This window comes from Nicotiana tomentosiformis, chromosome 6 (genome assembly GCF_000390325.3).
Source record: "Nicotiana tomentosiformis chromosome 6, ASM39032v3, whole genome shotgun sequence".
Taxonomy (NCBI): domain Eukaryota; kingdom Viridiplantae; phylum Streptophyta; class Magnoliopsida; order Solanales; family Solanaceae; genus Nicotiana; species Nicotiana tomentosiformis.
In genome coordinates this window covers 87,344,772-87,358,144 of record NC_090817.1, presented here as the reverse complement: position 1 = coordinate 87,358,144, position 13,373 = coordinate 87,344,772, and the positions used below count along the sequence as shown (strand labels likewise).

The window sequence follows — 13,373 nt, the reverse complement described above, 5'->3', positions numbered from 1 at the left end:
TTATCATAAACAATTTCAAACGCACGTTTGCGCCCGAGAAATGCCTTTCTTTTGGTAATGGTATATCCATATACCTGGTGGACAAATGTTATACACATTTGATCTTGTACCTTATGGACGTTTCAATGTGTGAAATCAAGTTAAAATGATTCCCACTGAATGTGTCCATTTCACAATTGTGGGTGCCAATGTATTTACCCACAACCCACATATTTGTTTTCAGCTTTCTCGCACGCAGCATCTAATTACAACCTTGAAACCATCTACGACAAAAAACTTGTATACTTCCAAAGATGACTCATGAACCACGATCTCACGATACTCTTTTATGCTGTACATTCGCACCGCCCTGCTTAGGTGCGCTTTATCAGCAAAAAGCATGCCATTTGACAGTATCGTTGCTCTAGATTCATCCCACATTGTTGTCCGAATTTCGTCAAGATCCTTTCTGAGGGCATCCACATCCGGCATACTTCGCAAATGATCAAGGTAGGGAATCTCCCTTGAATGAAATGGTACACGAGACTCGTACACTCTTAGTCTAACGGGAGGTGGAGCATGCTCCCTCGTCAAATCTGGTTCAACATTCATGTCCTCATCATCATTACCCTCATCAGGGAAGGGTGTGTTATCTCCAGACTCATCAGCATTGTTGTCATAATCACTATTCTCTTCCTAACTCTGTGCATCTACCAGATCCCGATTAAATATGTCGTCTTCGGGCAATTGAGTAAGGACGGGACTTTCAAGTTGCTCATTTTCACTGCACAACCAATAAAATAATGAGTTTCTCAAATTCATCCAAACTTTACATATACACTTTATCACTTCACTTACAAATCATAATGTGTTGATATCCCATGATGCATATTATCCTGTTAATGATGACTGCCAGATGGACCGCCATGATCCAACACACCAAAACTAGGCATATTCCAACTGGCTGTTGTTCGTAACTTGTAAAATTCATATCTGGCCGGTACCCCCTGTGGAATATATGAATGTTAATACAAATTAAATATATAAAAATAAACATCGTAACACAAAGGAAAATTGATGTTTACCACTTGGCTTGTGGATTATGTAAAATAGGGGAGAAATTATTTCCTCACTCCTCATTCGCCCGCAGAGATAAGTTTAGATTAGGTCAAACTCTTTCACCCGGAACCTGTTCGGCTAAAACTGCTCCAAAATAATCACCCGATGATTGAGGGATATCCCTACTTTACGAAACCTCATTATTGCGAACATTTTTAGCCTTCACGTACATTTCCAATATTTTTATCACAAGAAGTTTCCGGTGTTCATCCGGAGTCATCAAAAAATCTTTCAGCATTTCATTATCTTCGATGTTTAACTCAGCATAACAAGCAACCCCTTGCGAAGTAACAAAATATGGATATTTTTCGGTTACTTTAATATTCACCGAACGCTTACTCACACTCATTTTTTTTACATAACAACAATACCAATATATCGTACTCCATTGTAAGTGACAACTTAACATGACACTGTGGATAATAACTATATCGTACTGAGTTATTCTCCACCACAACCTCACCTCCCCCCACCCAATATAATGAAACCCTAATTTTTTGCTTTTCGGACATTATGACAAAATGCAAAATAACTTATCGAACAAATATTTCGGAAGACTTGAAGGATCCTTAATGGATTTTTACAAAATCCTGAAACTCCTTAAATGAAGAAAAAATCAGTCTGGGGGTACAATTATTTAATGTATAGCGCCTTAAATATGCGCGCTATACCCCTATGAATTATTGGTGTGTTAGTTAAGTGCAGAAGAATTTTTGGTGGGCCCGACATTTATGTATGCGCGCTATACCTATAGCGCGGTATATATGCGCGCTATACCTATAGCGAGGCTATTCACCGCGCTATACCTTAACGGACAAATGTGTCGTTAAGGTATAGCGCGGTGAATAACCGCGCTATATATATAATGGTGTCCAGTTTTTTTTTTTTACCTAGTTTGGTCGCTTGAGTCCAAAAATACCATAGTTAGGTTTCTGATATAGTCTAGTACAAATGTGGTTAGAAAAAAAACATTGGTTGTGTGGGACAAAGTATATTGTCCAAAGGTTGTTGGGGTCTGAATCATAAATATTATCATTTGGAACAAAGCAACTTTGGCTAAAACCTACTAGGACCAAAAAACTTGACAAGTTATGGATCTAATAGATTCATTCTTACTACATAAAGGGACAACCGATAGGTGAAATGGTTATTTCACAGCAGGCAAGTTTGGATGGTAAGAAAAATAATAGGTGATAGAGGTCATTTGGATCAGATACATGTCATTAACACAACTAAAGGAAATGTAGTTAGAAATATCTATTTGCAAATGCTTCCTGCCCTTCCTAAAGTATCCTGTAAAGCTCTAATGTTCAGGACACTCGGACACCACATCTCACTGCAACACTTCGTGTTCTCCGTTATCTTCTTAAGGACCCTGGTTTAGGGCTTTTTATGAATTCTTCTTCCTCGTTTCAGTTGCTGGCTTTTTGCGATTCCGATTGAGGCACATATCCAGACACGGGAAGGTTTGTGAGTGGCTTATACATCTCTCCTGGGTCTTCTCCAATTTCTTGGAAGTCCAAAAAGCAGACCTCCATTTCCCTTAGTTCTGCCGAGGTAGAGTATCGATGTATGAGACGCGTTGTGGCTGAGTTGACTTAGTTGGTTCGCCTCTTCAAAGATCTCTCAATTCCGATTTCAGTTCCAGTTCCTCTTCAATCGGATAGTCAAGTTGCGATTCACATTGCTAAAAACCCCGTGTTTTATGAAACAACGAAACACCTGGATCTTAACTGTCATTTTGTGCGCCAACAGTATCTCGCCAGCCTTATCTCTCTCTCCATGTCCGATCTACTTCTCAGTTAGCAGATCTCTTCACGAAATCTCTCACTGGACCTTTACATCACAACCTTTTGGATACGTTGGGTTTTCTTTCACCCCCCTCCAAATTGAGGAGGGGTATTGGTGTTGCTGACGATACAGGTAACTCTCATTGGCAAATTGATCTCTCCATCGATATGAACAAGAAGAGAAGACATGAGCTTGTTTGGATGGGCTTAATTAAGCAGTTTTTAACTTGTGAAAATGTTTGACAACCAAAAAATGAGCTTAAAAAAAGTTAAAATCTGTTTAAAAAAGTCAAAACCAATAAGTTAGAAAACCTAACTTTTTCTAAATTGGCTTAAAATTCATATTGCTTTGACTAAGGATATTATATTCTTATCCCTTATAATTATTCTTAATCCCAAAATTACCCCTAAGTAAAAACCCTACAACATACAATTTGTTTCTCCATTCTCCAATATTTGTCAATTTCTTGAAGTTCTTAACGTGAGGCAAACAATAGTTTTTAAATAATGTTTGATACATTCCAATATTTTGTAAATATTGTTCTTTTGGCTTTTTTTTTTGTTCCATAACATTTAATATTTTGGTCATTGAATCCTTCTTTTTTTTAAATTGGTGTAACTATATTCTAAAATTAAATCTTTCAATGAATTTACGTGTTACCCCTGAATTTGAAGCTATGAACGGAAAATATAATATTTTAGTCATCATCTTCTTTATAATATTAACAACTTTAAGGATATTTAAGTTATTTTAACAAGAAAAAGTGCTTACCAACACTTGTTTACCAAACACTTCATCAACTTATTTTAAGTTTTAACACTTTTATCCAAACACGTAAATGCTTATTTATAAAATAAATTCCATCACTTATAAAGTGCTTTTAAGCACTTAACTTAAAAATCACTTTTTTTAAGCCAATCCAAACAGACCTATAATAGTGGCTACGTTTGGTTTTCTAAAAGTAAAGGTTTACACTTTGTCAAACACACCTAGCTTTCAGACGATTTGGGCTTCAAATAGACTGATAGAGGAAATGAATATTTTGGCCTTACTAAACCAATATACTCAAGTTCAGAAGGGAATTAGAGACTCCATGTTTGGATCAGGAGCTCGGGTAGTGCGAAATTTTGTTAAATAATGTTATAACGACAATAACAAAGACAATGCAAGTTGATAATAATGACAATTAAATCATATAAAGAAGACACAAATTTAACGTGGTTCGATCAAAATGACCTACGTCCACAAGCGGAGAGGAGCAATTTTACTATACCAATAAGAGTACAAAAGAGAGTACAAAATTAGAGTAAATACTCTAATTAATCCCAAATACCCTAAGGGAATAACCTCACAAGATCACTCCAAAGAAAGGGTTCACACAAATGCTTCCCAACAGTTAACTCTCATACAAAACATTCTTAATAAAAGAGAAAAGGAAGAAATAAAAAATGAAGACTCAAGTCTTGTTGGTGTCTCTAAAATGAACTAATGACCTTCCCTTTTATAGGCAAAAATGTCTTGGCCTATTAGGTATAAAAGAAGAGATACAACTTGTGCAAATCATGTCCACCACACAATGTAATATTTTTGGGTCCCAAAGAATATTGCCAACAAAGTCTAAACTTTGCAAATATGCTTATGCTTATGTGAGATGGGCTCCATTAGCCAAACTATTGGCCATATTACAAATCTCCACCTTGGCCTAATTTTGGCTGATATAGTAAATTTGCTCCACCCTCTCTGCCATTTAATGGCATCAAAATCAGACAAGTTGTCTGATACTGAAACTGTAGTAAGGCTTATAATAGTGGATCCCAATAAAGTATACAACAAACTAGATCTGTGTGCTTTCATGATCATAAGAGCACCTTGAAAAGTTTTTAGAACTCCACCTTCACCAGTGAATTTGCACCCAAGGGATTCTAAAGTTCTCAAAGCGATGAGATTTTTCTTCAACTCAGAAACATATCTAACACCGGTGAGAGTTCTCACCACACCATCGTGCATTCTGATCCGAATTGTACCTTTGCCAATAACGTTACAACTAACATTGTTACCCATTTGGACAAATCCACCTGCAATTGAATCATATGTAGAAAACAAGTCCCTGCTAGGACACATATGATATGAACCGTAATCTAAAATCCACCCATTGTTAGATTTGAAACTATTATTAGTTGCTAAAAAAATAGTTCTCTCAGTCTCATCAGCAGCTACACTTGCTTCGGCAGTGTCAGTATTTTTATGCCCATTTTTCCTTTCCTTATGATTTTCTTTATTTTTCAGCTTATAGCATTCAGAAATAATGTGACCTTTCTTATGACAATAACGATACTCAAAATTATTGTATCTGGATATGGAGTCGGATTTGCCCCTAACAAACAAGCCAACTTCCGCTTGAGTTACACTTGCTTCCCCAGTAATATCACTATCTATCTGTTCTTTTGATTTTAAGATAGATTTAATATCCTTATAAGAGATATTATCCTTTGCATAAAGTATAGTATCTCTTATATGCTTAAAAGATGGGAAAAGAGAACAAAGCAGTAATACGACTTGATCCTCATCTTTAATTTCAGCATCTATGTTACTCAAATCCATAAGAATGGAATCAAATGTGTCAAGATAAGAGAAAATAGAGGTACCTTCACCCATACGAATTGTATAAAACTTCTGCTTCAGGTAAAGTCTATTTTCCAGCGTCCTCTTCATATATAAAGTTTTTAATTTTTTCCACATGCTTTTGGTTGTGGTTTCTATAGAAACTTCACGTAAAACCTCATTTGAGAGATTTAAGATGATACATGATTTTGCCTTTTTGTTTATGACGGCAAACTCCTCATCCCTCATTTTATCCGGATTCTTCTCCTTTCCTTGCAACGCCAAATCTAAGCCATCTTGAATCAGGATAACTTCCATCTTTAATTGCCACATTTCGAAGTTTGCACTTTGATCAAATTTCTCAACATAAATCTTTGTTAAAGTCATATTGGCTACTGAAACAAACCCGGTTAGATCCGGCTATGATACTAATTTGTTAGGATCGGGAACTCGGGTAGTGCGAAATTTAGCCAAATAATGTTATAATGACAATAACAAAGACAATTCAAGTTGATAATAACGGCAATTAAAGCATATAGAGAAGACACAAATTTAACGTGGTTCGGTCAAAGTGACCTACGTCCACAAGCGGAGATGAGTAATTTTACTATACCAATAAGAGTACAAAAGAGAGTACAAAATTAGAGTAAATACTATAATTAATCTCAAATATCTTAAGGGAATAACTCACAAGATCACTCCAAAGAAATGGTTCACACAAGTGCTTCCCAACATTTAACTCTCATACAAAACACTCTTAATAAAAGAGAAAAGGAAGAAACAAGAAATGAAGACTCAAGTCTTGTTGGTGTCTCTAAAATGAACTAATGACCTTCCCTTTTATAGGCAAAAAAAGTCTTGGCCTTTTAGGTGTAAAAGAAGAGATACAACTTGTGCAAATGATGTCCACCACACAATGCAATATTTTTGGGTCCCAAAAAAATATTGCTAACAAAGTCTACACTTTACAAATATTCTTATACTTGTGTGAGATGAACTCCATTAACCAAAATATTGGCCATATTATACTACATTTCTAGAAGCTTTCGGAAACTACTTTTCTTAGAAGGGAATTACAGTCTACATTTCTGGAAGCTTTCAGAAATAACTTTTCTACGCCCCGTAAATATTATTCTTTATTCTATATTATTATCCAAAGGGTAGTTATACATTAGCTATTAGAGTAGTGCCATCTAGCATAGTTATAGAATAGATTCCATTTTTCTTGTATAAAAAGATAGGATTGTACAAAGCATATTCAATCAATATAGACGGCAAAAAATTCTCTGTATCTTCTCATTCCTTCACTTGGCTATAAAGTTTAGTATAGTCTTGGAAATGATTAAGCATAAGTAATTTTTGTGGCCTTCTTGTTCAACGACCAAATGGAAATCGTCGGAATGCATAGTTATTTCATTTTTTTTAAATTGTAGCTCTTTCATGGTATAACAAAGGCAGCTCCCATGTCTCGAGACGCATTCGTTTAGTCTAATCTCTTAAGAGGAAATAGAAACAAATTGAAAGCATTAATTTCATTACTCTATAAGTTGATCTGTACTACAATAATATTTATGTGCAATTAAAACTTGTTTACTGTCATACGCCATATAATCTGGTGATATCTTAATAAACACATTTTTTTATTACTCACTGAGCTGGCTTTCACTTATGCTATATTTGCTTTTACAGATACATCAGTTAACGCAGATGAGAATTTCATTAGCTAGAGCATACGAGTTCAAAATTCTGGTGAGCCCGCATTGCTTCGGTGGCCAAAGAGTTTATCTGTTTCCTCTTGTTCTTTTTTTCCCTTAAAACTCTTAGAGCCATTTCATTAGTCACTTTTATTAGTGTCATGAATATTCTTTCATTGATATTGACTTGTGACTCGTATTAGACCTTCCTTTCGCGTTTGAAGATGGATTTGATATTATGTGTTGGAAATGATTAGTTGATGAAGATTATGACTTGTTTTGGTGAATATTGGTTGGTTGTATAATTGATTTATGAGACAGGATAATTTTGGATGGTCCTAAAATCGGAAAGACTCTGTGTGATTTGTATAAAATATCGATGAGACTTACTTGGGTACTAGCTCCTAAGTGCCGGTCATGGTCCTAATCTGGGTTGTGACATGATATTTAATAAACTTTTAGAGTTTAATTTCTATACACTGACAATATGACGTACCTTTTAGAGTATATTGGACATACTAGGCAGCAGTAAGCTTGGCTATATATATATATATATATATATATATATATATATATATATATATATAACTGTTATAAAATAAAGACAGTAAAGTAAAGACAAGTATAGAGAGAAACTGATATATTATTCAACTTCAAACTGATGTACATAATGAACTGAAAACTACTCTATTTAAAAAAGAAATGAAGCAGCTGCAAGGCTTTTCAGGAAGCACATGCAAGGCTTTTCAGGAAGCAGCTGCGAGGCTTTTCTTGAGCTGCTTGTAAGTTGTATGCATGAGCTGCTTGTAAGTTGTATGCATGAGCTGCTTGCAACCTGACTGTTTAATAAGAAGCTGCTGCAAATCATTTCATTAAGTTGCTTGCAACCTGCCTACATCAACTGCTTGTAGATAAACTTTAATAGAGTACCAAACGGATAATCTTTTTCAGAAAGATTATCTATAGCGGAGTAATAAATGGACATCCACAATATAATTATTTTCATAACACTCCCCCTTGGTTGTTAATTAAAACATATTGTGCCTTCTTAAAACTTTACTAGAAAAAACCTAGTGGAAAATATCCTAGTAAAGGAAAAAGAGTACACATATTTAGTAATACACATTTTTAGCTGCCTCATTAAAAACCTTACAAGAAAAATCCCATGGGAAAAACCTTAGTAAGAAAAAAAGAGTATAGCGCGTATTTCACTTCCCCTGATGAAAACCTTGTTTCAAATATTTGAGTCTCCGTATTTCAAAGTTGGCAAAGATTTAGTGAACAAATCTGCTGGATTGTCACTTGAACGGATTTGTTGCACATTGATGTCACTATTTTTCTGAAGATCATGTGTGTAGAATGATTTTGGTGAAATGTGCTTCATTCTATCTCCCTTTATAAATCCTCCCTTTAATTGGGCTATGCATGCAATATTGTGTTCGTATAAAATTGTGGATCTTTTATCATATTACTAACCACATTTTTCTTGAATAAAATAAATTATTAATCCCAACCATACGCATTCCCTACTTGCTTCATGAATAGCTATTATCTCAGCATGATTTGAAGAAGTAGCAACAATTGATTGCTTTATGGAGTGCCATGATATGACAGTACCTCCACATGTAAACACGTACCCGATTTGAGATCGAACTTTATGGGGATCAGATAAATAACCTGCATCTGCATAACCAACAAGATCTGCACTACCTTTGTTAGCATAAAAAAACGCATATCAAGAGTTCCCTTTAAATATCGTAAAATATGCTTAATACCATTCCAATGTCTCCGTATAGGAGAAGAGCTATATCTTGCTAGTAAATTAATAGAAAATGTTATGTCAGGCCTTGTAGCATTAGCAAGATACATAAGTGCACTAATTGCACTGAGATAGGGTGTTTCAGGACCAAGGAATTCTCATCCTCTTCTGGAGGTCGTAACGGGTCCTTATTCACTTCAAGTGATCGAACAGCCATTGGTGTACTAAATGGGTGCGCTTTTTCCATGTAAAAGAATTTTAATACCCTTTCTGTATAGATGGATTGATGTATAAAGATCCAGTATGCTAAATGTTCAATTTGCAATCCAAGACAAAGTTTTGTCTTTCCAAGATCTTTCATCTCAAATTCTTTCTTAAGATACTCAATTGCCTTTTGGAGTTCCAACAAGATTTATCATTAACATAAACAACAAATATAAAAAATTCTGATGCTATTTTCTTTATAAAAATACATGGACAAATAACATCATTTATATAACCATCTTTCAACAAATATTCACTAAGGCGATTATACCACATGCGCCCAGATTGCTTTAAACCGTACAAAGATCTTTGTAATCTAATTGAATATATTTCCCGAGATTTTGAATTTGCTTCAGACATTTTAAATCCTTCAAGTATTTTCATGTAAATCTCATTATCAAGTGACCCGTATAGATAAGTTGTAACCACATCCATCAGATGTATTTCAAGCCTTTCACGTAAGGCTAAACTGGCGAGATATCGAAATGTTATTGCATCCATAATGGGTGAATATTTTTCTTCATAATCGACTCCAGATCATTGTGAGAATCCTTGTGCGACAAGGCGAGCCTTGTATCTTTCAACTTCATTTTTGTCATTCCTTTTTTGCACAAAAATCCATTTATGACCAACTGGTTTTATACCAGCAGGTGTTTGGACTACTGGTCCAAAGGCCTCTCTTTTAGCAAGTGCGTTCAATTCTGATTGAATTGCCCCTTGTCATTTTGGCCAATCAGATCTTTGTCGACATTCATCGATAGATCGGCGTTCAAAATCCTCACTATCTTGCATAATGTTAAGTGCAATATTATATGCAAAAATATTATCCACCACTATTTCAGATCGATTTAAATTAATCCCACCACAAGTAGAACTTATTAAAAGTTCCTCGCTCACTAGAGTCTCAGGTTCATTGATTTCTTCAGGAATCTCAGAACTAATAAGATCTTGGGTCTCTTAAGGAGATTCCTTTATAGTATCGTTTTGATCATTTGTCGATTTTCTCTGTCGAGAATTTCGATCCTTAGAACCCAAAGTCCTACCATTCTTCAAGTGAGCTTTAGGTTCACTAGCTCTCATGTTAGTTGATGGTACTGCTAGCACATCAATTCGGATAGGCACATTCTCTGCAGGTATATGTGACTTAGTTATCCTTTTTAAATCAGTAAATGCGTCTGGCATTTGATTTGCTATATTCTATAAATGGATGATCTTATTGACCTCCTGATTGTATATAGGGATACATGGATCAAAATGGGATAATGATAAAACTTTTCACATAAATTTTCTTTTGATTTCCTTTTTCTCTTCCCCTAATTGTGGGAAGTTAGTTTCATCAAACCGATAACTTGCAAATCGAGCAGTAAATAAATCTCCTGTCAATGGTTCAAGATAGCGAATAATAAAGGGTGATTCAAACCCAACATATATTCCTAACCTTCTCTGGGGCCCATCTTACTGTGTTGTGGTGGTGCCACTGGCACATATACAGCACATCCAAAAATTCATAGATGGACAATATTTGGTTCATGACCAAAACCTAAATATGACAGAGAATATATATTATAATGTGTCGGTCTGAGACGGATAAGTGATGCTACATGCAAGATAGTATGGTCCCAAACAGTAGTGGACAGTTTTGTTTTCATAAGTCGTGGTCTTACTATCAATTGCAGGCGTTTAATAAATGACTCTACAAGGCCATTTTGAGTATGAACATAAGCTACAGGAACTTTTATCCCAACTGATAGACAGTAATCATCAAAATCTTGAGATGAGAATTCTCCAGCATTATCAAGGTGAATAGCCTTTATAGGATAATCTGGGAATTATGCCCTTAATCGAATTATTTGGGCTAATAGCTTTGCAAACGCCAGGTTGCGAGATGATAGTAGGCACACATGAGACCATCTTGAAGATGAATCTGTTAGGACTATAAAATATCTAAACAACCTACTTGGTGGGTAAATAGGTCCACATATATCCCATGTATACGCTTTAAAAAGGTAGGGGATTCAATGCCAACCTTCATTGGTGATGGTTTAGTGATCATTTTGCATTGATAACAAGCATCACAAGAAAATTCATCATTTGTAAGAATCTTCAGGTTCTTTAATGGATGCCCACTCAAATTTTCAGTAATTCGTCTCATCATTATTGATCCAGGATGTCCCAAACGGCCATGCCAAAGCACAAAAATATTTGAATTAGTAAACTTCTGGTTTACGATTGAGTGTTTCAACTGTACTAATCTTTAAATAGTATAAGCCAGAAGATAAAGTTGGTAACTTTTCTGCAATGCACTTCTGGCCAGAAGCATTCTTTGTAATACAAAGATATTCCATATTCATTTCATCTATCGTCTCAACATGATACCCATTTCGGCGGATATCTATAAAACTCAACAAGTTTCTTCGGAACTTGGTGGAGAACAATGCATTATCTATAATAAGTTTTGTTTCCTCAGACAGAAATATAATGGCTCTTTCGGAGCCTTCAATCAAACTTATATTACCAGAAAATTGTTGAAACATTTGCCTTTTCCTTATGCAAATAAGAAAAGTATTTCTGATCTTTGAATATGGCATGAGTTGTTCCACTATCAATTACAGAAATATATTCGTGATTGGTCTTTGATCCAAATATAATTTGAGGATTATCCATATTCTTCAAAATGACATAAACAAAATATATTATAGTAAACATCATTATCAAAGCATAACTTTTTATTTATGTACAATAATTACATAACCATACTATCTACTACAAATAACAAAAATTAAAATATTTACATTTTTACAGATTCATCACCGTTCACATGGCTTGTTTCTCCTTCTGGGACTGCAAAGTAATTAGCTATATCCAAATGCATGAAGTCTAAATTATTTTCAGAAATAAAATTTGCTCCAATATTTTTCTCTGTCTTCTTTAGGGAGGCTTAATAAAGCTCAACCAGCTACTTTGGCGTACGACATGTACGTGACCAGTGCCCTTTTCCTCCACATCTATAGCATGCATTTTCTGCATTTGTTGCTTGCACCGCTTCATGCTTTTGTTTCTTTCTTTTTCACTGCTGGTGGTAAAGAGGGTTCTTTGGTGCATTACTATTACCATGATTAGAGTTTCTTTCCCGACCACGACCATGACCACGACTGGGGCCACGACCTCTTCCACGCTTAGCTTGGTGGAAGTTCGTCTCATTCGCTTCAGGGAATGGACAAGAACCGATAGGTTGGCTTTCATGATTTTTTATTAATATCCCATTATGTTGCTCGGCTACAAGAAGATGTGAGATAAGTTCAGAATACTTTTTGAATCCCATCTCTCGATATTGCTATTGCAGGAGCATATTCGAGGCATGAAAATTGGTGAAAGTTTTTTCCAACATATCATGATCGGTAATATTATCACCACATAATTTTAATTAGGAAATAATTATAAACATAACAGAATTATACTCACTATTAGATTTAAAATCTTGTAGCCTTAAATGAGTCCAATTATATCGTGTCTGTGGAAGAAAGACCATCTTCAGGTGGTCATATCTATCTTTCAAATTATTCCACAGTATGACTGGATCTTTAACAGTAAGATATTCCATTTTCAAGCCTCATCAGGGTGATGACATAGGAATATTATTGTTTTGACACGGTCTTGATTTGATGCCTGATTTTTACTCTTGATGGTGTCTGCCAGACCCATCGCATCAAGATGAATTTCAGCATCAAGCACCCAAGACATGTAGTTTTTGCCCGATATATCCAGGGATACAAATTTAAGTTTAGAAAGATTTGACATTATTTAGAAAAAGAAAGTCCATACCTCTGATACTTTCAAAGTATTTGCTCGAGATGGTAGAGTCTCGTGCTGATAACGTGTTATAAAGTAAAGACAAGTATAAAGAGAAACTGATATATTATTCAACTTCAAACTGATGTATATAATGAAATGAAAACTCCTCTATTTATAGAAAAAAGGAAGCAGTTGCGAGGCTTTTTGAGCTGCTTGTAAGCTATCTGCATGAGCTGCTTGCAACCTGCGTGTTTAATAAGAAGCTGCTGCAAATCATTTCATTGTGTTGCTTACAACCTGCCTGCATCAGCTGCTTGTAGATAAACTTCAATAGAGCTCCAAACGAATAATCTTTTTCAGGAAGATTATCTATA

General features: G+C 35.2%; 1 long non-coding RNA gene across 1 annotated transcript; it reads left to right on the top strand.

The window, feature by feature from the left end:
- Nucleotides 1-2,271: 2,271 nt before the first annotated feature.
- LOC117274379 (uncharacterized) lies at nt 2,272-7,473 on the top strand. Its single transcript, XR_004504487.2, has 2 exons — nt 2,272-3,021; nt 7,180-7,473. It is a non-coding gene; the product is annotated as an uncharacterized lncRNA (long non-coding RNA).
- Nucleotides 7,474-13,373: the final 5,900 nt, after the last annotated feature.